This window comes from Canis lupus, chromosome 7, assembly GCF_048164855.1.
Source record: "Canis lupus baileyi chromosome 7, mCanLup2.hap1, whole genome shotgun sequence".
Lineage (NCBI taxonomy): Eukaryota > Metazoa > Chordata > Mammalia > Carnivora > Canidae > Canis > Canis lupus.
The window spans coordinates 47,258,545-47,281,702 of record NC_132844.1 but is presented as its reverse complement, the minus strand read 5'-3'; the positions used below and the strand labels follow the sequence as shown (position 1 = coordinate 47,281,702).

The 23,158-nt window shown below is 34.3% G+C and overlaps 1 long non-coding RNA gene across 1 annotated transcript in view; it reads left to right on the top strand.

The window, feature by feature from the left end:
- The window catches only part of LOC140636815 (uncharacterized), a 44,530-nt gene extending 32,400 nt beyond the window's left edge, over positions 1 to 12,130 (top strand). Inside the window, exons 2-3 of the long non-coding RNA XR_012034046.1 lie at positions 617 to 657; positions 11,812 to 12,130. This is a non-coding gene — a long non-coding RNA (uncharacterized lncRNA). The remainder of the gene's footprint in view (positions 1 to 616; positions 658 to 11,811) is intronic.
- The last annotated feature ends 11,028 nt before the right edge of the window (positions 12,131 to 23,158 follow it).

Here is a 23,158-nt window from a genome sequence, read left to right as displayed (position 1 = left end):
TTTGTAACTGCTCTGTGGCATAACATTTGTTATACTGTACCTATAATTGGTAGGTTTTTGCATTGTTTCTAAATATTTGCTATTGTAAACAGTGTTACAAAAATGTCCTCATTTGTGTATATTTATGCAATTTACCTATTATTTCTTTATAATAATTTTCTAAAATGCAACTCTACATCTAAAGTTAACTATATTTGAAAGTTTGAATCTGTGTCCAGATTGGTCTCCAGATATGTTTATTGACTTACAATCTCAATTTAGTAATAGATGATATTTCCTGTGTTCATACATCCTTACCAACACCCACTACTATCAGACTTTTCAGTATTTGTCATACGAGTTCATTGGTACTTAAATTAACATTGTTGGAGGACTCGTGGATTTGTACAAATTTTTATGTTCACTGCTATTTGTATTCCAGTCATTTCTTGCACTTGCAAACATGGTGATATTTCTTTTATTCATAATTAAGATTTGTATATAAGAAGTTTTGAAACTCTCATAAAGAATTAGTTACAAATTTTTAAAAATCATTTTGTTTGGATTTTAACCTTATTCATGCTGCTAAAAATTTTCAAGTAGGCAACTCTTATAAACATTTTCACTTTGAATTTAGGTTCATACTTCGCAAGTCCTTTCTACTTCAGGATTATAAAGGTATGTGCCTAAATATTATTATAGTATTGCTTTTCTTTTTTAACATTTAATTATTTTGTTCATTTAATATTTATTTTGATGTCAAATGAGACAGTGTTTTCTAACCAACTTTTCTCCTAAATGGCTAGTCAGTTCTTCTAGCACTGCTTCTATTTTTTCACTGGTTGAATATCACTGAATTCTTCTACATAAATATATTTTCTTAGTGTTTGTTTTATCTTCTTTGATCTATATGCACTAGTAAAATGGTGTCTTAATTCCTCATATTTTGTTTTCCCCTCCTGTGTCTTTTGGGAAAATATCTTTTATTGGTTCTCTTTTTCATATTGTTTGTGCCTGTTATTTCATAATTATCCTTCTAGATAAAATTGAAAACTCCTCAGTCAAAATTTTAAAATCACTTATTAGAGTTTTGATTAAAATCGCAGAAACATTTAAGGACACATGGAGTGGGTCTACTGCTATTGGAGAAACACTACTTCAGAAAATTCACACATCTCTGCTGAATTTTTTCACCTTCCATTCACAAACACAAACCTTTAATGGACACTCCACAATGCCCAGTGACCCTACCAAGTTGTCTTTCATTATGAATTTCTGAAGAGCTAGTAATTTTATCAAGGTATATTATGTGTTGATAAATTTTCAGAAAATCTGCTCATCATGAATTCCATTCTCTGCATGTAACTTCTCCCATGTACAGCATATAATGTTGTTAAAGATTATTTCTGTCATACTATACACTTCTCAGTATGTTGTCTTTTCAGTGCAGAAAGAAAGATATAGAGGACATTATCCTCTTGTACTGCCCTCCAGGAAATCCTTCTTTGTACTCTAAAAGTTCTTGTTCTTTTTTAGGAGTCCAGTGTGCTTGCTATCAGGTACAATTAAGGAGCTGGAGTTAGTATGAAGGATTTACCTAAATTGTACCTGATCTTGCTGAAATATATCTGCAGCTGACCATGAGAACAGAAACTGTCATGTGATGTTTTTCCTCAAACTCATTATGGGTTTTGGATTTGTTTTGAGTGTTTCTTATATTCTTTTGTTTTCCCTTTATGATCTTTGGGACTTTGGGACTATCCAGTGAATACTCCGCCATTGATAAAACTCTACAGACTTTGCTGGTGGTGGTGTGGCTATTTAATTTTTGTGATAGAGAAACAAATTCTTTATAAAAGTAAATAACAAAAATAAATGTTTCTGAGGCAAAAAACTACAAATTTCTTTGAAGCAGTGAAATTGAGATCCAGCAATTTACCCTCATCTTCTGTATCATAAATGTCCCCTCAACTACAAGAACAATCCCATGAGTATATAATTTCTTGCACCTAAATAAAGGCTCTCTTGTCCCTAAAGGCTTCTAATTCTACCATATCATTTCTCTGCTTCCCATTTCTCTAAGTAAGAGCAAAACCCCTCACTTAGCAGGGCAAATTTTTGTTCTTTCTTAAGTCAGCTTGGAGGGCTCCCTCATGTTCTTTAGATTTCTGTTCCAATTCACTTTCTCAGTAAGACATTCCCTGACCACCTTCTTTATTTATTTTATTTTATTTTATTTTATTTTATTTTATTTTATTTTATTTTATTTATTTTATTTTATTTTATTTTATTTTATTTTATTTTATTTTATTTTATTATTTTATTTTATTTTATTTATTTTATTATTTTTCTTTTTTTTAATTGGAGTTTAATTTGCCATCATATAGAATAACACCCAGTGCTCATCCCATCAAGTGCCCACCTCAGTGCCTGTCACCCAGTCACCCCAACCCTCCACCCACCTTCCCTTCTACCACCCCTATTTGTTTCCCAGAGTTAGGAGTCTCTCATGTTCTGTCTCCCTTTCTGACATTTTCACTCATTTTTTCTCCTTTCCCCTTTATTCCCTTTCACTGTTTTTTATATTCTCCAAATGAATGAGAACATATAATGTTTGTCCTTCTCTGATTGACTTATTTCACTCAGCACAATACCCTCCAGTTCCATCCACGTTGAAGCAAATGGTGGGTATTTGTCGTTTCTAATGGTTTAGTAATATTCCATTGTATGCATAAACCACATCTTCTTTATTCATTCATCTTTCGATGGACACCGAGGTTCCTTCCACAGTTTGGCTATTGTGGACATTGCTGCTATAAACATTGGATCACCTTCTTTTAAATTGCTTTCTCCTCCTTGGCACTCTATCTCTCTTCCCTAAATTAAGTTTCTTCATAGCACTACAACTATCTGATGTATTATAAATATTGCTTAGTTCTAACTCTTCTAAGGTGTAAACCTAGATCAAACTCTATGTTATTTTCTAGAACATGACACCCAAATCATAATTTTAGCCAGATTTAAAAGGGTTATTGTGATATTATGATTTATAATACATATGTATTTGTTCTTTGACCTATTTCTGCCTAAAATCCTTAGAATTTCCTGTGATAAGAGCAACACAGGTGTCTTTTGTTATGTTAGTGAGATGACCTTTGAAAAGCCCTTAGGTAAAGGGACTAGTTGCTGAGGGGGATCAACCTTGTGATTAGAGGGTTGGAACTTTATTTATTTTAATATTTATTTATTTATTATTTAAGATTTTTAAGTAGACTCCATGCCCACCATGGAGCAAAATGTGGGGCTTGAACTCAGACCCTGAGATCAAGACGTGAGCTGAGATCAAATGTGGGGCATTTAACCAACTGAGCCACTTCATTGCCCCAGAAGTTGAAACTTAAGTAACCGCCTCTCCTCCTTGCCGCCCCCACCTCTGGGCTACTGGGGAGAGAGACTGGAGCTTGAATCAAAGCCAGTGGCCAATGATTTAATCAATCATGACTCTGTAATGAAGTCTCCTTAAAACCACAGAAAGACAGGGTTCGAAAGCTCTCGGTTAGTGGACATATGGAGATTCAGAGAGAGAGGCACAACTGGTAAGAGCATGGATGCTCTGGGTCTTTTCTCCATGTCTTTCCCTATGCATCTCTTCTTGAGTTATGTCCTTTTATAATAAACTAGGAATCGGGTAAGTTGGCAGATTTCCTGAGTTCTGTGAGTCATGATAGCAAATTAATGGAACCAAGGGAAGGGTTGTGGGAACCTCAGATTTATAGCCAATTGAACTTGGACTTACCACTGGCATCCTGAATTGGAGGAGGTCTTTGGAACCTTCAATCTGTATCCAGTTGGTCAAAAGCAACAGCCTGGGGTTGTAACTGGTATTTGAAGTTAGGGGTGGGGGAAGGCAGTCTTATAGGATTGAGCTCTCAGTCTGTGGAATCTGATGCTACCTCGACTCTGGTAGTTTTGTCAGAATTGAGTTGAATCTTCAGAGATCTTGCTAATTCTGAGAACTGCTTGGTGTTACATGGGAAGCACACTGGAGTTGGGTCCAGGAACCTAACTTTGTTACCTTATCACAGAGTTAAATTTACTATTAAGGTAATGAAGTCTAAGCTTCAGGCCACTTGTACAGACCAGTGATAATATAGGAAGTTACTGTGAATTCTAAGTGTTCTAGTTGGGAGGAGAAGAACGGTTACTAGTAGGAACATTTCTAAGGCAGTGTTTCCAGTATATTGCCTTCAGAGAGATCAGAAGAAAAGAGATATAAATCTCCAAGAACTTTAAGGAGATTTCTGAATAAATGTATACTATGTCATTAACTTTATATTTTATTTTGTATTATTTTCATAAAGATGGCTTCCAAATTGTAAAAATCTCAGGCTCCACAGAAGCTACAATCTACACTGCTTAGTAAAATTAAGTTTGCTAAACATAGAACTAAAGAAAATGAAGTAGGTTTCCTTGATGCAGAATTTGGGATACTTGCCATGCAAATCTGCAAGTAAATCTCGTAGAGAAAGTTGAGATATGCAGTAATTCTAAAATGTGCACATCCACTTTTTTATAAAGCATCTTAAATGATCAGTATCCTGTGGAAAATACTTTGGAAAGCTCTGCACTGGAAATTTGCCCACTCTCTCTGCTTCCTATCTCATTTCCATCAGAAAGGGTTCTTCTTTAACAGCTTCACTAACCTACTTTAAGTGGCTGGAATGTCATTTAATGACTTTTATATTTGAAGGAAATATGAAGTAGATTCTTTCTGAGATTGATTGAACCCTCTATGTTTAGCATGACTCTGGATGAAATAAGAAGAAAAATGAAAACATTGAACACAATCTAAACCTACCCACAATAGTCACCATTTTAACCCTTATCAAACTCTTGTTGATGAAGGAGATTTTAGGTGCTTTCTTGAAAAGAAGATTACCTGTACCATGATCATATTTTCAGGTTTAATCTGCATTTTCAAATTCCCTCTGGAGACTGCCAGTAACCTAAAATGGTAATCTGAACGATGCCGAAAAGTCATTTCAATTCACTTGCCAATTGAAAGCTATTGCAACCTTCCAAGAATAGTTTTTAAAGAGTTTCAAAATGTTTTAAGTTGCTAAATATAAAATAGAGCCTTGATTTTTCATAATTGAATTAAACTAGATGAAACTCACTCTGAATTTTAGAGGATAGACTTAACAGTTAAACAATCTGTGTTAGAATAGAGAGTGTCTCAGATGGTAGAAGTGAAATTGTTCCTTATCCACACCAGATGTCATTTTAAATAATATTTTCCATGAGAAACTCAGTGATAAATGTGGTGTGTGTGTGTGTGTGTGTGTGTGTGAATTTATTAGAATTGTATCTGTCTTTGTATCTTGCTTTTTTTTCTGATGTACCATCCACTTTTCTAACTTTTCATTTGCGTTCGATCACATTTATAGCATCTGCATTCACAAGATTACTCACTTCCCTACCTCAGATTTCATGGCATTTAACAACTATAATTATACTTTTCAAGTGCTGTACCAATCTTCAGTATTACTTTCACTGGCAGGGATATTAGCTTTCAAAAATGCTGAAAAGATCGTAGACATTTCATTTATAAAGATGGGCTGTACTTAATTTTGATGACAGTTATCTTGTTCGTAACCACATTAAAAAGATCAATCTCATTAAAAGTATATTACAATTGGCAAATCTAAATGTAATGGCTTAAATTCTATCATCAAATTTGTAGAAATGGTCTTAGATGTGAGTTACTTGGAGTTTTAAGAGGACAGGTAATGAAAATAAAATTTTCTTACTTTCTGGGTAAATATTGTTCAAGTTTCAAAGATAGGGGGAAAATATATCCTGGCATAATCCCAGTTTATGCCTGCTGTTTTAGCTTAATTATTGCTATCTTCCCAAACTCTAAGAAATGTCTTGGTATAGATAATAAATTATATAGTTACCCTATTTATAGATTGTTTACTAAATTTGGGACAGTTTGATCTAATTCATTTAGTTCTTTCTCCCACCTTCCTTTGATGCCTACTGTGTTGTAAAGCTTGAATGGATTTATAATAATAGTTTTTTTATATGTATACAATAAGATATAAAAAGTCAGTTTTCAGTTGTACTTAAATGTGTATGTCCTTAAAATAGAATAAAGTATATAGAGTCACAAGGCAAATGACTGCATGTTATTTTTACACACTGCCTCACCTTCACATATCAGATAGAATGCGTATATATTGTATCTTGCTTATTATACCACCATGGATTTTAGGGCATCAATAAAGACAAAATTTCCTGCTGTCTAAATTAATAAAAACCTGTATAATATAAAACTTACTATAACTTTCTTTGCTGAGAAAAATCATATTGTTTAGTAAGGACAATTGAAATTTAAATCATACAACTATTCGCTTTTTTTGTCTTGTTTTGTTTCAAATTGGATGTAATGATAAAGCTTCAACACTAGCAGAAATAGTATGATTAAAGACTAGTAAGAGGGTTAAAATTTTTCTCCTTGCAAAATAACTTCCTTGATTATTGGTGATAGAATTCTTGGGACAATGTATCATAGTTTATTTTTCCTTTTTTTTTAACTTATAGAAATGTAGAACATAATATTTAAACGGCTCATACTCCCACCAACCAGATAACTAATACATGTTGATATTTAAATACCCTCCCCTCACTTAAAATTACATTTTTATACATGGTGCATTTGTTATTATTGTGATATAACTAATTAAAACAGAGATTTTTTATGATTTCCTAGTTCTGAGGGTCAGGAATTTAGAAATGGCTTAGCTGGGTGTTGTAGACTCAGAGTCTGTCAGAAGGTTGCAGACAAGTTGTAAGCCAGAGCTGTAGTCATCTACAGGTTTGACTAGGGCTATAAGATCTGTACTCACATGGCTGTTGACCAGAGGCCTTCATTCCTTGCTGTTTGCTGGCAGTAGGCCTTTGTTCCTTGTCATGGGCCTCTTCATAGGACTGCTTGGATGTCATTAAGATGTGTAAGTGGGCTTTCCCTAGAGCACATGATCCAAGAGATCCAAAAAGAAAACTGCAAAATGCCTTGTGTTACCTAGTCCTAGAAGTTATACACCATCACTTCTGTCATATTCTATTTATTAGAAAGAACTCACCAAATCCAGCCCACACTCAATGGAAGAGGACATAATCTTGACCTCTTAAAGTGAGGAGTATTAAAGGATTTGTGGACCTATTTTAAAACCACCACATATGGAAAAAATGTAGGAAGCTACCGCAAAGTGGGAAAACTGGAAACATTACTGAGAGAAGTTAAAGTCTAAAGAAATGGAAAGATACACTATATTAAAAAATTGGACTCAATACTGTTATGATATTAATTTATTTCAAATTGATTTATATATTAAGTATCATCACAATAAAAACACAGTAGTCTTTCTTGTAGAAGTTGACAAGATGACTCATAAATTATAATGGAAATACAAAGGGCCTAGAATAGCAAAATGATCCTGAAGAAAATTGGAAGGCATATCCTAATATATTTGAAAATTTAATATGAAGTTATAGTAACTAGGACAAGGGTGTTTTCAGCATAAAGAGACAAATAATTTGATGAAACAATAAAAAGTCTAAAAAGAGATACATATTATGTAACTTGATTTTTAGCAAAAGTGCCAGATAATTTAATTTTTGTTTCCTGGATCCTTATTATTATACATATTTTCCATGCTATTACTAATTATTTGAATATATCATTTTTATTGATGGTATAATATAATTTCATGTGGCTATTCTAAAATTTGTCAAATTCTTTTCTACCTGAAAATGTAGGTGGTTTCCAGTCATCTGCTATTATGGGTAATATTGTGCAAGCCGCTTGGCTTATAAAGGTGTGTGTGTATACATGTACACATGTGTGTATTCTTTCCCCTCTTTATTATTTTGCCTTATGATAATTTCCATAAATAACTATTGGGTTAAAGGGATTTAGTGTTGTTTTACTTAAAACTCATTGACAAATTTCTTTATGGATTTTTCTAATTTTCATTGCCATGTGCAGTGTAAGAGATTGAGTTTCTCTTGTAACTCTTCTTAGTTTTCACTATTCTTATTTGCATAGCTTAATTACATATGCTTGAACATTTCACCACATGTCAGTTGTCAGACTAATTTTAAAATTATGTATTCATGACTTTTAAAAAATATGCAATACAATATTATTGATTATAGTCACCATGCTGAACATTGCATTATCCATGACCCATTCATTTTATAATTGGAAGTTTGTACCTCTTGATCTCCCTCCTCTCACCCATATTGCCTACCCTGCATCACCTTCCCCTCTGGCAATCACCAGTCTGCTCTTTGTGTCTACAGATTTGGTTTTGTTTGCTAATTTTCTTTTTTAGATTCTACATATAAGTGAAATCATATAGTATCTGTCTGATTTATTTCAATTGGCATAATACCTTCAAGATCCTTACATGTTGTCTCAAATGGAAAGATTTCATTCTTTTTATGGCTGAATGTAGACCACATCTTTATGCACTCTTCCATTTATGGACTTAGATGGCTTCCATATCTTAATTATTATAAATAGTACTGCAGTGAACATAAGGGTACATAATTCTTTTTCAATTAGTGTTTTTGTTTTCCTTGCATAGATACTTGAAAGTGGAATTGCTGGATTATATGGCATTTCTAATCCTTAATTTTTTAAAAAAGATGTTTATTTGAGAGAGAACAAGCACAAGTGGGGGTGGGGGGTGAGAGGGAGAAGAAGACTTCTTGTTGAGCAGGGAGCCTGACACAGGGCTTGATCCCAGGACCCTGGGATCAGGGCCTGAGCTGAAGGCAGATGCTTAACTAATTGAGCCACCCAGGTACCCTCTTGTTTTAGATCTTAAAGAACAATCTTACAGCTTTTCACTGTTGAATAAGATGTTAGCTGTGAGTTTTTCATATATGGCTTTTAATATGTTGAAGTATGTTTTGTCCATACCCACTTTTTTGAGAGTTTTTAATCATTAATAGAAGTTGCATTTGTCAAATGTTTTTTTCTGCTACTGAGATAATCATATGGTTTTTTTAACTTTCATTTTGTTAATGTGGAGTATTATGTTAACTGATTTGTAAATGTTGAACCATCTTTGCATCCATAGAATAAATACCACTTGATCCTGGTGAATGATCCTTTAAAAGTGTGGTTGAATCCAGTTTGCTAATATTTTGTTGAGGATTTTTGCATTTATGTTCATAAGGGATATTGGCTTGTAATTTCTTTTCTTTTCTTTTCTTTTCTTTTCTTTTCTTTTCTTTTCTTTTCTTCTTTTCTTTTCTTTTCTTTCTTTTCTTTTTTCTTTTCTTTTCTTCTTTCTTTCTTTCTTTCTTTCTTTCTTTCTTTCTTTCTTTCTTTCTTTCTTTCTCTCTCTCTTTCTTCTTTCTTCTTTCTTTCTACTTCTCTCTCTCTCTCTCTTTCTTTTTTTTTGTAGTATCCTTGTTTGGTTTTGATATCAGGATAATGGTGGCCTTGTAAAATAAATTTGGAAGTGTTCCCTCCTTTTCATTTTTTTTGGGTGAGTTTGAGAAGGATAGGTATTATATCTCTTTTGAATGTTTGGTTGAACTCACCAGTGAAGCTGTCTGGTCTCAGACTTTCATATGTTGGGCAGTACCAATTCAGTATTCTTTCTAGGAATCAGTCTATTCAGATTTTCTGTTTCATGATTCAGTTTTGGAAGATTGTACGTTTCTAGGATTTTATTTATAACTTCATAGTTGTCCAATTTGTGTATAATTGTTCATACTAATCTATTATGATCCTTTGTATTTCTTTGGAGTAAGTTGTAACTTCTCTTTATTTTTTATTTATTAGAACCCTCTTTTTTTTAACATAAGCTAAAGGGTTGTCAATTTTATGTTTTCAAAGAACTGGCTCTTAGTTTCATTGGTCTTTTTAAATTGTCTTTTTATCTTTATTTCATTTATTTCTTCTCTGATTTTTGTCATTTCCTTACTTTTGTTAACTTTGGGCTTCAAATGTTTTCTTTTTCTAGTGCCTATAGGTATAAAACTAGATTGTTTATTTGAGATTTTTCTTGTTCATGAGATAAGCCTGCATCTCTATGATCTTCCTTCTTAGAACTGTTTTTACTCCATCTTAATAGATTTTGGTATGTTCTACTTCCATTTTCATTTGTCTCAAGGTATTTTTTCAATCTTCCTTTGATTTCCTTGTCAACCCACTGGTTGTTCAGTAGCTTGTTTTTAAATCTCCACATATTTGTGATTTTTCCAGTTTTTTTCTTATAATTCTAGTTTCATAGACCATTCTGGTCAGAATAGATGCTTGATATAATTTTAATCTTTTAAAATTTGTTGAGATCTGTTTTGCAGCCTAACATATGCTCAATCATGGAGAATGTTCCATGTGTACTTGAGAGAAATGTGTATACTGTTGCTTTTGGATGAATTGTTCTCTAGATATTTATTGTATCTATCTAGTCTAATGTATCATTTAAGGACATTGTTTTCTTATTGATTTTCTGTCTGTGTGATTGATCCAGTGGGAAGTGGAGTATTAAAGTTCCTTACTATTACTGTATAGCTGTTGATTTCTCCATTTAGGTCTGTTAATATTTGTTTTATATATTACATATTTCTTTGTAGGGTACATAAATATTTACAAATATTATATATTCTTGGAAAATTGACCCCTTTATCATTATGTAAATTCCATCTTTGTTTTTTTCATATTATAGTATATACTTTAAAGTCTATTTTGTCCTATATTAGTATAGCTTTCTTTTGGTTTCCACTTGCTTGAAACATCTTTTTCTATCTCTTCACTTTTTTTGCCTATTTGTGTCCTTATATATAAAGTAAGTGTTTCAACAAAATAAATAAATAAATAAATAAATAAATAAATAAATAAATAAATAAATAAAATGAGTGTTTCATAAGCAGCATACAGGTGGGTTTTGTTTTTTAAGTTGAAAACAATTAAATTAATTTTTATTTTATTTTTAAACTATGAGAAACATAGATGGCTAAAAGGATAAATAGGAGAATTTAGTCCTTTACTAAATTCCTATTACTTTAACATTTAAAGTAATTATTCATAGGTATATACTTATTGACAGTTTGTTGTTTTCTATGTGTTTTGTAGTTCCTCTGTTTTTCCTTTTTCTCTTGCTTTCTTCTCTTGTGATTTGATGACTTTCTGTAGTGTTATGTTTATATTTTTTGTCATTACCTTTTGTGTATTTATTCAAGGTTTTTGCTTGTGGTTATCATGAGGCTTACATATAATAGGCTATATGTATAGCAGTTTATTTTAAGTTGACAACAAGCTAAATTTGGAAGCATTCCATAATGTACATTTTTACTCTCCCTACCCATATTTTATGTTTTTGACATCACGTTTTTCATTTTTCTATTTTGTGTATTTCTTAACTAATTATTATAGTTATTATTTTTACTACTTTTGTTTTTTCTTCAAATTGCCTGCATATGTGATTAGTCTACTACCTACCATAATTACCTTTACCAATGAGATTTTTATTTTCACATATTTTCTGTTAGTAATTAGTGCCCTTTTTGTTATCTTAAAGAGTTGCCTTTAACAATTTTTGTAAGGCCCATTTAGTAGAGATGAATTTTTTAGCTTATCTTGAATATTCTATCATTCCTTCAATTCTGAATGATAACCTCGCTGGGTAGAGTATTTTGGTTGAAACTTTTTCTTTCATCACCTAGGTATATAGTACTTACTCTTTGTTAGCAAAGGATATGTTTTCTTTCTTTTTCTTTTTCTTTATTTTCCTTTTTCTTTTTCAGAGAGAATGAGCACAAGCAGGGAGAGCTGCAGAGGGAGATGGAGAAGCAAGATCCCCACTGAGCAGGGAGGCCGACGTAGGAGCAAGACCTGAGCGGAATGCAGATGCTTAACCGACTGAGCCACCCAGGAGCCCCAGCAGAGTATATGTTTTAAAATCCCTAGTGGATGCCTGAAACCATGGATCATACTGAACCCTATACTATTTTTTCCCTGTATATAAATACCTATGATAAAGTTAAAGTATAAATTTGGCATAGTAAGAGATTAACAGCAATAATTAATAATGGAATATTTGTAACAATATACCATAATAAAAGGTATGTGAATGTGGTCTCTTTCTCTCTCTCTCAAAATATTTTAGTTCTTACCCTTCATCATGATGTGAATTGACAAAATGCCTATGTGATGAAATGAAGTGAGATGAATGACATAGGCTTTGTAACATAGTGTTGGGCTGGTAATGACTTACTGATGATATGGCACAAGGAGGATCACCTGCTTCCAGACCAGGTGACCATATTTAACTGAAACTGTGGAAAGTGAAATTGCAGGTATGTGGAGGACAACTGTATCATGTCACATTTTTTGGTTTGCAAATTTCTACTGAGAATTCAACTGATAAGCTTATGGAGACTTCTTTGTATGTAACAAGTTATTTTCCTTTTGCTGCTTTTAAGATTCTCTCTTTAACTTTTGACATTTTAATTATGAAATGTCATAATGTGCGTCTTTTTTGGATTACCTTCTTTAGAACTCTTAACTTTCTGGATCTGGATGACTGTTTCCTTCTCAGGTCATAGAGATTCTTAACCATTATTTCTTGAAATAAGTTTGCTAGCCCTTTTCTCTCTCTTGTTTCTGGGATCCCTATAATGCAAATGTTATTCTGCTGGGTGTTACCTATTGGTCTCTTAAGCTATCTTTACTTTTTAAAAATTATTTTTTTTCTTTTTGCTGCTCTGTTTTGGTGAGTTCCAGTATTCTGTCTTCTAGCTCACTGATTCTTTCTTCTGTTTCATCTGATGTGCTATTGAACCCTTTTAGTGCATTTTTCAGTTTAGTTTTTGTATTCTTCATCTTTGTGACTTTTACTTGGTACTTTCTTATATTTTCTATATCTTTGTTGAAATTCTCACTGTGTTCATCCATTCTTCTTCCGAATTCAATGGACATCCATATAAACATTACTTTGATTCAAGTTTATCAGTAAGTTACTCATCTATGTTTGATTAAGGTATTTTTTTGTTGCTCTTATTTTATTTGGAAATATTTATCTGCTTTCTCATTCTGATTTATTCTCTCTGTTCCTATTCATTAGGCAAAATGGCTGTCTCCCCCAGGACCTATGAGTGTTCCAGAGGGAGAGATCTCAGTTAGCATCTAATTTCAGGCTGATTAGAAGCTAGGCCCTCAATCAGATAGTTTTAATGTATGCAAATAGATATAGTCATGTGCATTGCTGTTGTAAATCCTGGTGGCATCCAGATCAGTGAACTAGAGTTGTACCCTTGGTGACAGTAGTAAAAGTTGGGGCTCCAGATGAGTGTATGGGCTTTTTTCTGGGAGGTATTAGAGAAAGTACAAAGTTAGGATTCCTAGCCTGTATTCATTGAGTGTACCTTCATACTCCCTAGATGTGTGGTAAACCTGTAGCCTATGCCCAGGTTGAAGCTCCAGAACAAGTATATAGGATTTTTTTTTTCATAGGATGAGTGGGGATGTGTTTTGGTGGGCCGTGCCCCTTGGCACTAGCAGGTTAGAAGTAGAGTACAAAAATGGTGTTCACCAGCACCTTAGTCCCTATAGAGAGTTCTGACAGGGTGCTGCCCTTTAGTAGGGCCTTCAAGATTAGAAAATGAATCTCCTTCTCATGTGGTCTGGGTACTTTTCAAACTGCTGCTTTTGCACTGGGTCCTAGGGCAAGTGAGTCTACATGTGAGCCCTTTGAGAGTAGAATCTCTATTCCCTATAGCCTTATGGTTTTTTTTTAGATATGAGTCCCATTGATTTTCAAAGCTAGATGTTTTGTGAACTCATGTCTCTGCTGCAGTTTTCATGGGTTGATATGCTAGATGTGGGGTGCAAACCCTTTGTTGCTCAGGGAGGAGCTCTTGTTTTGTGAGATCCCTCCTGATTGTGGGTTATCATGCTAGGGATAGGACTTTTGGTTAAAATGAGTTTCTCCCTCTCTTACCCATCTAAATGTGGCCCTTTTGTTCTTTATTGTAGATTAGCTGTTTAGCTAGTTTTTAGATCTTTTTCAGAGGGAATTATTGCAAATGTGGCTGTAGTTTTATTGTGTCCTTGGGAAGAAGTGAGTTTAGGATCTTCCTATGCTGCCATCTTGAACTGCCTCCTGAATTCATGATTTTTGATCATTTATTTGAGGCTTTAGGATTTCAAAAATATTTCTCATTATGTTTTATAAAGGCCAGGTTGTTATGGATGCAGTCCATGGACCTTTAGCAGATCCACATCCACTATGGTATTTTCATATGATGTGCCTTTTTAAAAAATAAGCATTTTGCTTTGTTTTGTTTTTTTAATTTGAGTTGCAGTAGCTTTCAATCAACTCTCAAAGTAGGTCATGAAAATGAAGCTTAAGAACCATTAATTAAAAAAATGTAGTACCCATTTGTATTATTTTCTGTAAATATATTCTAATATATTCTTTTTTAAAAATTTATTTTATTTTTTATTTTTTTAATAAATTTATTTTTTATTGGTGTTCAATTTACCAATATACAGAATAACACCCAGTGCTCATCCCGTCAAGTGCCCCCCGTCAGTGCCCGTCACCCATTCACCCCCACCCCCCGCCCTCCTCCCCTTCCACCACCCCTCGTTCGTTTCCCAAAGTTAGGAGTCTTATGTTCTGTCTCCCTTTCTGATATTATAAAAATACTTTTCCTAATTTTTGGTTTTCTATTTATTTTTTTATTTTTATTTTTATTTTTTTTTTCTTTTTAATTTCAACTTTATTTGGTTGAATTTTTAAAATGTAGCCATAGATTTTCATTTTTTGATGAGTTTTCATTGCTTTTAAAATAAGAGTACCCTTACTTGTCCAGATAGTTAATAAATATTTACTTTCATATTTTTAACTTAAAAATTCACCCTAATGTGTAAGTTCTTTGAAGACACATGGAAATTGCATCACTAAGTTATGGTGATTTATTTTCTACTTAATTTTTGTGGAATAATTCATTAAATGGTTTACCTTCTAAAAGTACTTCATTTGTATTTAGGATGTACTGGAAGGATCTTGCATACTTTTTTTTCCAATTAAAATATTAGTGATTTTATTAGCTGATAACCCTGTTGTATCAGTTAATACTTACCTTGTCACTGTACTAATCTTCTTACTCAACTTTTTTTGTCAGGTAACATGAGTAACACAATTTGATATTCTCAACTTAAGTAATGATATTTATAAAATTATTATGAACTTAAAGGAAATGTGATTCCTTTCCTTGAATTTTTTTAATAAGTCCTATTGAAGGGGTATGGTGGTTGAGGACATACAGTGTAGTCAAGTGCATTAGTCAAGTAATGTGTAATCTTTGTTTTTGAAGAATTTTTAATATGATGATTTAGTATATAATGAATATCCCTGAGAAGGAGGTTTATTGGGTTTATATGAAAATATTGTTTTCAGAATGCACACTGTGGTGAATGTGTATCATGCAAATATAGTCATATATTTAGCATCACCTATAGTAGATTATGAGGCCATGTTTGGAAAATGAACTGCTCACAATGGCAAAAACAAACATTTTGAAACAAATGTTAGACACAATAAGTGATACCAGTTTTATACTTCAACTATCAGCCACATTTTCATAGCTTCTCAAATATTTTATTCAAATCACTGATGTGGAACTTCTTGTTCTGACCTAGAACAGAGTCATCATCTCCTTTGTTAGGTTCTGAACACCTAGAAGGCAGGGAGATGGCTTTTTGATCTTACTTGCATCATACCTATACCATCATTTCCTCATATTCAAATGTTTGATTTCCTTAAGATGGTGATATCCCAGAGGGAGGGAGCAGAACTGTAAGAAAAACTGCAGATTCTCTTGTGTAACTGAACCAGAGACTCTGAGATTAGCAATTAAAAGAGAATATCCATATGGCAAATGGATAGCTGGGCTAATTACCCTTTTAGGATGGAGTTTCTTGCTAAATCCTCCACCATCCTGGCCTCTGGGGACAAAAGTCATGGATTTGTTGGCCAACTATGCTTTTCCAGAGGAATATTCTCATTTTTGTCAATTTTAGAAGGTGAGGGTTAGTTTACTGAGTCAGTGGGTTTTCCCTTTCATGAGTCTATTGTTTCCCATTATAGCACTGGATTCACCCTTGTTAAGGTTTTTCAACTTTCACCTTCAAAATCTCTGCCTTCAAATTATAATTCTGTATCTTAAGCTCACTTAACAGAGAAGGCAAAACTGAAATTTAGAGATTAAATGACTTGGCTGAGGTTAAAAAATGGGTCATCTTGAATGTGATATAGAAACCAATACTTCTGATCATATTTCATGGGTTTCTGTCCATATGACTATATCATCTGTTCTCGGCTGATTCAATCCTGCTTTCCTTCTTCACGTTGTCTAGCAGAATTGTTCAATCATTCAATTTTCAGTGACAAGAATGCCATTTGTTCTTACCTGTAATGCTGCCTTTTACTTCAATAGATCTTTAGATGTTTGTTGATTTTTTGGCCACTGGCAGCCATTTTGTTGTTTAACACCGCATTCTCAATTTTACATAAGTAGTTTACTCCTAGTAGTATTTCTATTTTTAAAAACTTATTTGGCTATATAATTGACTTGTCTTTTGCCTTTACTTACTTTTATTATGATATTTGAGTCTTCTTTCAAAATGTCTTATATTTATGTCTGGTCCTTTTTTAAAAATCTCCATTAGTGCATTTGTTACCATAGACCTCATCAATTCCAGTCCATTCTGCACACCACCAAGTTAATCTTTTGACACAAACTTTTTATAATTTTATTCTTTGGTTCAAAAGCCTATAATTCAGCATGATACATGCTAAAGGATAAGATGTAAAATATTTTCAAACCTATTTCTGCCAATGCTTATGGAAGAAATAGTGGATAATAAAAAAGCTAAGGACCCCATACAGAGAACTTAAAACCTCTGGCATGGAATATGGTCCAGGTAGATGAAAGAGAAGAGGACAGGGCTAGGACACAGATGTTTCCTATTTTAACTATATATAAAAAACAATAGGAAAAAGTAGAGTGTTTCAGGAGAGATTAAGGAGAAACATACTGAGAAGATCTTAGCAAATTTTCTGCGATGCCAGAATGTTCCTACTGACATCCAATAAATTATCTCAGAAGTCATAAACATCAGATTTCTCCTCTGTGATACTGTCAAAGGATAATGAAATAATTCCTACAGAATTTATCAGAGATCTTATTGATTACTTATAAGTGATAGACACTGTTTAGCACTTTGCAAATATTATTTCATTTCTTCCTTATGACTATAAGATAGAATGATACTTTACCAAGGCACACAACTCAAGGTGGCACAGTTGTTCACATGTGAGGTAATATGTTGAATGTTCTTGACATTGTCCTTGACTCCCTCCTTCTCTGGAACCCCACAGCCAATATCTCAGAAAATCCTTTGGTTCTGCCTTCAAAATGTATCTGGAATCCATCTCCTTCTCACCACCTCCACTGCTACTAGTCTGGTCCCAACTATCATTACTTTTGCTTAGTTTACTGAAATAGTCCTTTAAAAAAAAAAAGATTATTTATTTATTTATTCATGAGAATATACAGAGAGGGGAGAGAGAGAGAGGCAGAGACAGGCAGTGGGAGAAGCAGGCTCCACGCAGGGAGCCTGACATGGGAGTCAATTCCGGGTCTCCAGGATCACGCTCTGGGCTGAAGGTGGCGCTAAAACGCTGAGCCACCTGGGCTGCCCCTGAAATAGTCTGACCAAAATGACCTTAATGTTCCCCTCAGCTTGACTAAACTTTAGGTGAGATCCTTTTATATTTCAGGATTAATGAAATTCCTAACCTCTTGTTTCTTAGACCACTTACTTTAGAAAACTTGTACCTCTAAATTCTCTCTCTGCCCCTTTGAAATGTAAATCTTTTAAAAAGTCGGTTGCTGGTTTTACCACCCAAGAATGTCTTTCTCAAGGGCTTGGGAGCTGTCTGTCTAAGATATAACTATCAAGGAGATAGCACCTCTAACTTCTACTGTTTGTGGTAGGGTAGGAACCTACCTTCTCAGTAGGCATCTTGCTCCAAGTTGTAAACCTATCTCCTGTCATGAAGACACTAGAAAGTTTACTATTTGTTTGGATGAAGTTAATAGGCAAACACAGATGGCATTAGAGAGCTCTTAAAAACTTTACCACCTTTTCTTTCAGTGGCATTGAGCCCAGACTGATTTCTTTTCTCTCTCACTTATTTTAATAGTCTTGAACTATTTCAGTAGTCCCTGCATATTGAACTTTGGTGCTATTTTTTTTTTTTTGACATTTCCTATCAGGTCTCCCTGCTTTTATTCCCTTAGCATTCTATTTTCAATCAACAACAAGAGTGATAAGATCATACCACTCTTCTAATCAAAACTACCCAATGGCTCCAATTCAAAGAGAAAAACCAACATCCTTATAAGAGTTACAAGACATGGCTCAAAATAACCTTTTATTACCTTTATGATGTCCTGTACTATGTCTCTCAAACTCACTTCATTGAAACCAATGGGCTTCTGTGCACTTCTTGAATATAGTAGATGTGCTTCTACTGCAGGACCTTTACTATAGCTGCCTAAAGACACACTTGACTAACCCATCTCCTCCTTTAAATTGTGGTGTGATTATTGCTTCCTCAGTGGTGCTTCCTGTGACTTCTTTACTTAATGCATGTGGTAGGCTGAATAATGTCTCCCCAAAGATGTCCATCTGTAATTCTTGGAACCTGTGAATATGTTACCTTACATAGCAAAAGACTTTGCCGGTATGATTAAATTATGGATTTTGAGATGGGGTGATAATCCTAGATTAACTTGGGGAGATCCAATATCATTCCAAGGGTCCTTATAAGAGGGAAATAATCAGGCCAGAGTGAGAGATGTGACAGCAGAAATATAGTATGAGTGATGCAACCATGAGTCCAAGAATGCAGGCAGCTTCTAGAAGCTAGAAGAGGAAACAGATTTCTCCCCTGGAGCCTCTGAAAGGAACATAGCCCTGCTCACACCTAGATTTTAGATCAGTGAGAATCATTTGAACTTCTGATCTCCAAACTGTAACATAATAAATTTGTGTTATTTTAAGATACAAAGTTTGTGGCAAACTAAACAGCCTGTAACCTGCATCCCTAACACTTTCTGACTTTAATCAGCTATGCTTTTTTCCCCCTGTAGTAGTTGTCACCTTTAACATATTGAATGATTGAATCTTCTATTCTATCAATTTATTTTGCTTCTTCCTCAAGAATATGTATCTTGAGTTTAGAGATCTTTTTGTTTTACTCACTTAGCGCTTAGAACAATGTGTGACTTAATGTAAGCACTTAAAAATATTTGTTGAATTAATTAAGAGAACGTCAATCTCATATATCTAAGGACCCATACAGTGAATTACCTTTGATCCATGTTGCATAATTTTATTTAGGCACACTGAACCTGACAAAAAATGACTCAAAATAGTGAAGAATACTGTCAAAGACCTTTTGGCTCATCCCTTACTTGGTTTGGTTCCTGTGGTAGAGACAGTAAGTGTGTAGTGAGTCATCTATGAGCTCCTCTGCTTCATTTCCCTTCCTCTTTTGCAGTTAGTTTTCATCAGCGGATTGTGAGTCACAGTGACATGTGTCACTTGAGCCAGTGCGCTCCCTCTATCTTTTTCTTCTGCTCTGTTATGATCACGAGGCTACATGTTCCAGATGGCAGAGCTAAAGATGGAGGAGGACTGCCTGAACTGCACCAAGCTTTACAGTAATTAGATGTAAACCTTAATTGTGTTCAGCAACTAAAATTCTTATGGCTTTCTAAAGTTGCAGCAGTTAGCCTTAATTAGGGAAGCAAATTCTGGAATGTAGTTGGATTATAAGGTTTTTAGCTCCTGCAAAATGGAAGAGAAAATTGTGCTTTGCATACCTCTTTTAGCTATTATGCATTTGTTTATGTTTCTTCCTCAGTACGAGAAGAAGTATTTCTTGAGACATGTCTTTTGGTGCACAGTTCAGATAAATCTTTTATCTCCATTGTTGACCATTTAAAACAATAGCACTATTGTTCTTTTACTGCGCTTAACTATGGCTAAGCAGTTGATCCACCTGAGAAATTTCTACATGTCTTTTTCTTCTTCTTTTTACTCTGCAAAATTTGAACTGCATAGATCAATATAATGGCCATTTTCATTGCTAGAGAACTTTAATAATGATTTTCTGTATCTTTGAAAATAATAAAAATAACCCTGAATCAAATATTTTTATAATTGAAAGATTAATAAAGCATCTGATGAGAAATATATTTGTTATTGAGTTCAGTACATACCCACATTTGTCAGCCTTCTTATGGGCTCTTATATTATAGTGCAGGGGCCAATACATTTTTTTTTGTTTGTTTTTATAAAGGACCAAGTAGTAAATATTTTCAGCTTTTGGTGTCACATAGTCACTTTTACAACTGCTTGATTTTGCCATTGTAGCATTAAAGTAACCTTAAATAATACATAAAAGAATGGGTTTGTCTGGATTCCAGTAGAAATTTATTTATAAAAACAAATGGTGGGGATGCCTGGGTGGCTCAGCAATCGAGCATCTGCCTTTGGCTCAGGGTGTGACCTGGTCCAGGGATTGAGTCCTGCATTGGACTCCCTGCAAAGAGCCTGCTTCTCCCTGTGCCTGTGTCTCTGCCTCTCTCTCTGTGTCTCTCATGAATAAATAAAATAAAAATCTAAGACAAAAACCCCAACAACAATGACAAAAAACAAATGGTGGCTGCAGTTTGTCAACCCCCGTTCTAGAGGAATACAGGATACTCTTTTTTGTTATAGTATCTTATTCTTGCCAGTAATTTTCAACCAAGGGCCCCAGAATATTCCAGGAGTAGGATGGTGAGTGTGTTGGAATTCTCTAAAAGTAATAGAACTGGTAGGATTTTATACACATACACATACACATGCACACAGTTGATTCTTGTTCTATACCAGAGTTATGTTCAGTAGAGTCTCTACAGACACTGAGTCAGTGAATAACGAACCATTACTCCATTAGTCCTAGGGGAAATACAGGGTAATTCCTGCAAGCCTCTGGTCACAACATTTTTGTCAACCAATCAATCTTTGTTTATGCATGTTTCTGTTAAAGACATCTTTTTAGATATATATTATTGATGCATTAACACAAACTCATGGTCAATAGCACTTATTACCACATGCCTGAACAAAGCTTATCTAAAACATATTTTCTCTATAAGGCACAGAGATCTAGTATTCCTAAGCCTGCTTGTGCTTAGGAATACTAATAAAGCACTTTTGCACTATACTTGTATGCCATTTTAAGCAGCAAAATCACCAACCTCTTGCACAAAAATGGAAAAAAGCCCCCCAAACAGAAACGTGGCACTAAGTAGATTTTGGAAAGGATATCTGCTAATAGTATGAGAGCTAAAACAAGAAGGTTGAGCTTTGGGCAGCCTGGGTGGCTCAGTGGTTTAAGCACCTGTCTTCGGCCCAGGGCGTGATCCTGGAGACCCGGGATTGAGTCCCACATCGGGCTCCCTGGATGGAGCTCTGCCTGTGTCTCTGTCTCTCTCTGTGTCTATCATGAATAAATAAATAAAATCTTAAAAAAAAAAAAGAGGGTTGAGCTTTGCCTTGTTTGATCTCAACTGAGAACCTCTGTGTCTGGTGACTCAATTTTTTTGCCGTTCTCTTCATATCCAGAAATGACGTCAAAATGGCATGAGTTGTTGATTTTGAGTTTACAAATGAATTTTAGTAAGTAAGCAAATTCACAAATACAGAATTTGTGAATGAGGAGGACCTACTGTACACACACAGAGAGTTTGGCTTACATGATTGTAGGGTCTGTCAAGTCTCAAATTTGTAGGGCAGACTGAAAACTAGGGCAGAAGCTACTGTTGCAGTGTTGAGGCAGAATTTCTTCCTCACAGAAACCTGTTTTTGTTCCTAAGGCCTTTTAACTGATTGGGTGAGATCCATTTTATCAAAGTTAATCTCCTTTATTTGAATTTATTTGATTGTAGATATTAACCACATCTACAAAATACTTTCACAGCAACACCTAGATCAAGTGTTGAATAACTGGGAACTATAGCCTAGCCAAGGTGATGGTATAAAACTAATCATCACAGTGAATATGGTTTGCAAAAACACAGAGACTATGGTGGGATAATGGCATTATGGTTATTATTTTTTTTAGATGATATCTTTTGAAGATACATGGTTAGGTATCAGCGAAAAGATAAAGACAAATGAACTAAACAAAATATCAAGAGTGATTACCTGGATCCAATTGCCTTCTCAGTGTTTCTTACACTTTTCTATATTTGCAAATTTATTACATTTCTTTTGTATTTATTACACAATTATGGTACTTCTATATATAATAGAAAGCATATATTTAATATATATAAAATGTAAAAATATGTACAAATTTTCTTTTACTACATAACAAATTACCACAAATTTAGCAACTTAAAACAACAAATTTATTATCTAGTAGTTTCCATAGGAGTCCAGGCACAGATTATAAGCCCTCTATTCATGCTCTCACCAGACTAAAATCAAGGTGTTGGCTAGGATTTGGGGTGTCTTCCAAGCTCACTGGTTGGTGGCTGAATTCAGTTCCTTGTGGTTCTAGTTTATATACCTATTTTTTTATAGGCTGTTGACAGTGAGTTACTCTAAACTCCAAGGCTGCACCCTCAGGTCAGCCTTCTGGTCATCTTATAATGTGGTGCTTACATTTTCAAAGCTGGTAGGAGACTTTCTCTCTAGTCTGCTAGGATGTAGTTTTTTTTTTTTTTTTAAGATTTTATTTATTTATTCATGAGAGACACACAGAGAGAGGCAGAAACATAGGCAGAGGGAGAAGCAGACTTCTTGCCAGAGAGCTTGATGTGGGACTTGATCCCAGGAACCCAGAATCATGCCCTGAGCCTAAGGCAGACGCTCAACCACAAAGCCACCCAGATGTCCCTAAGATTTGGTCTTATATAGCATTACCTAATCAGTGGAGCAACTATCCAGTCATATTCATAGTTCTGCCCAAACTCAAGAGTAGGGAATTATAAAGTATGTGTACACTGGAGACGCAAG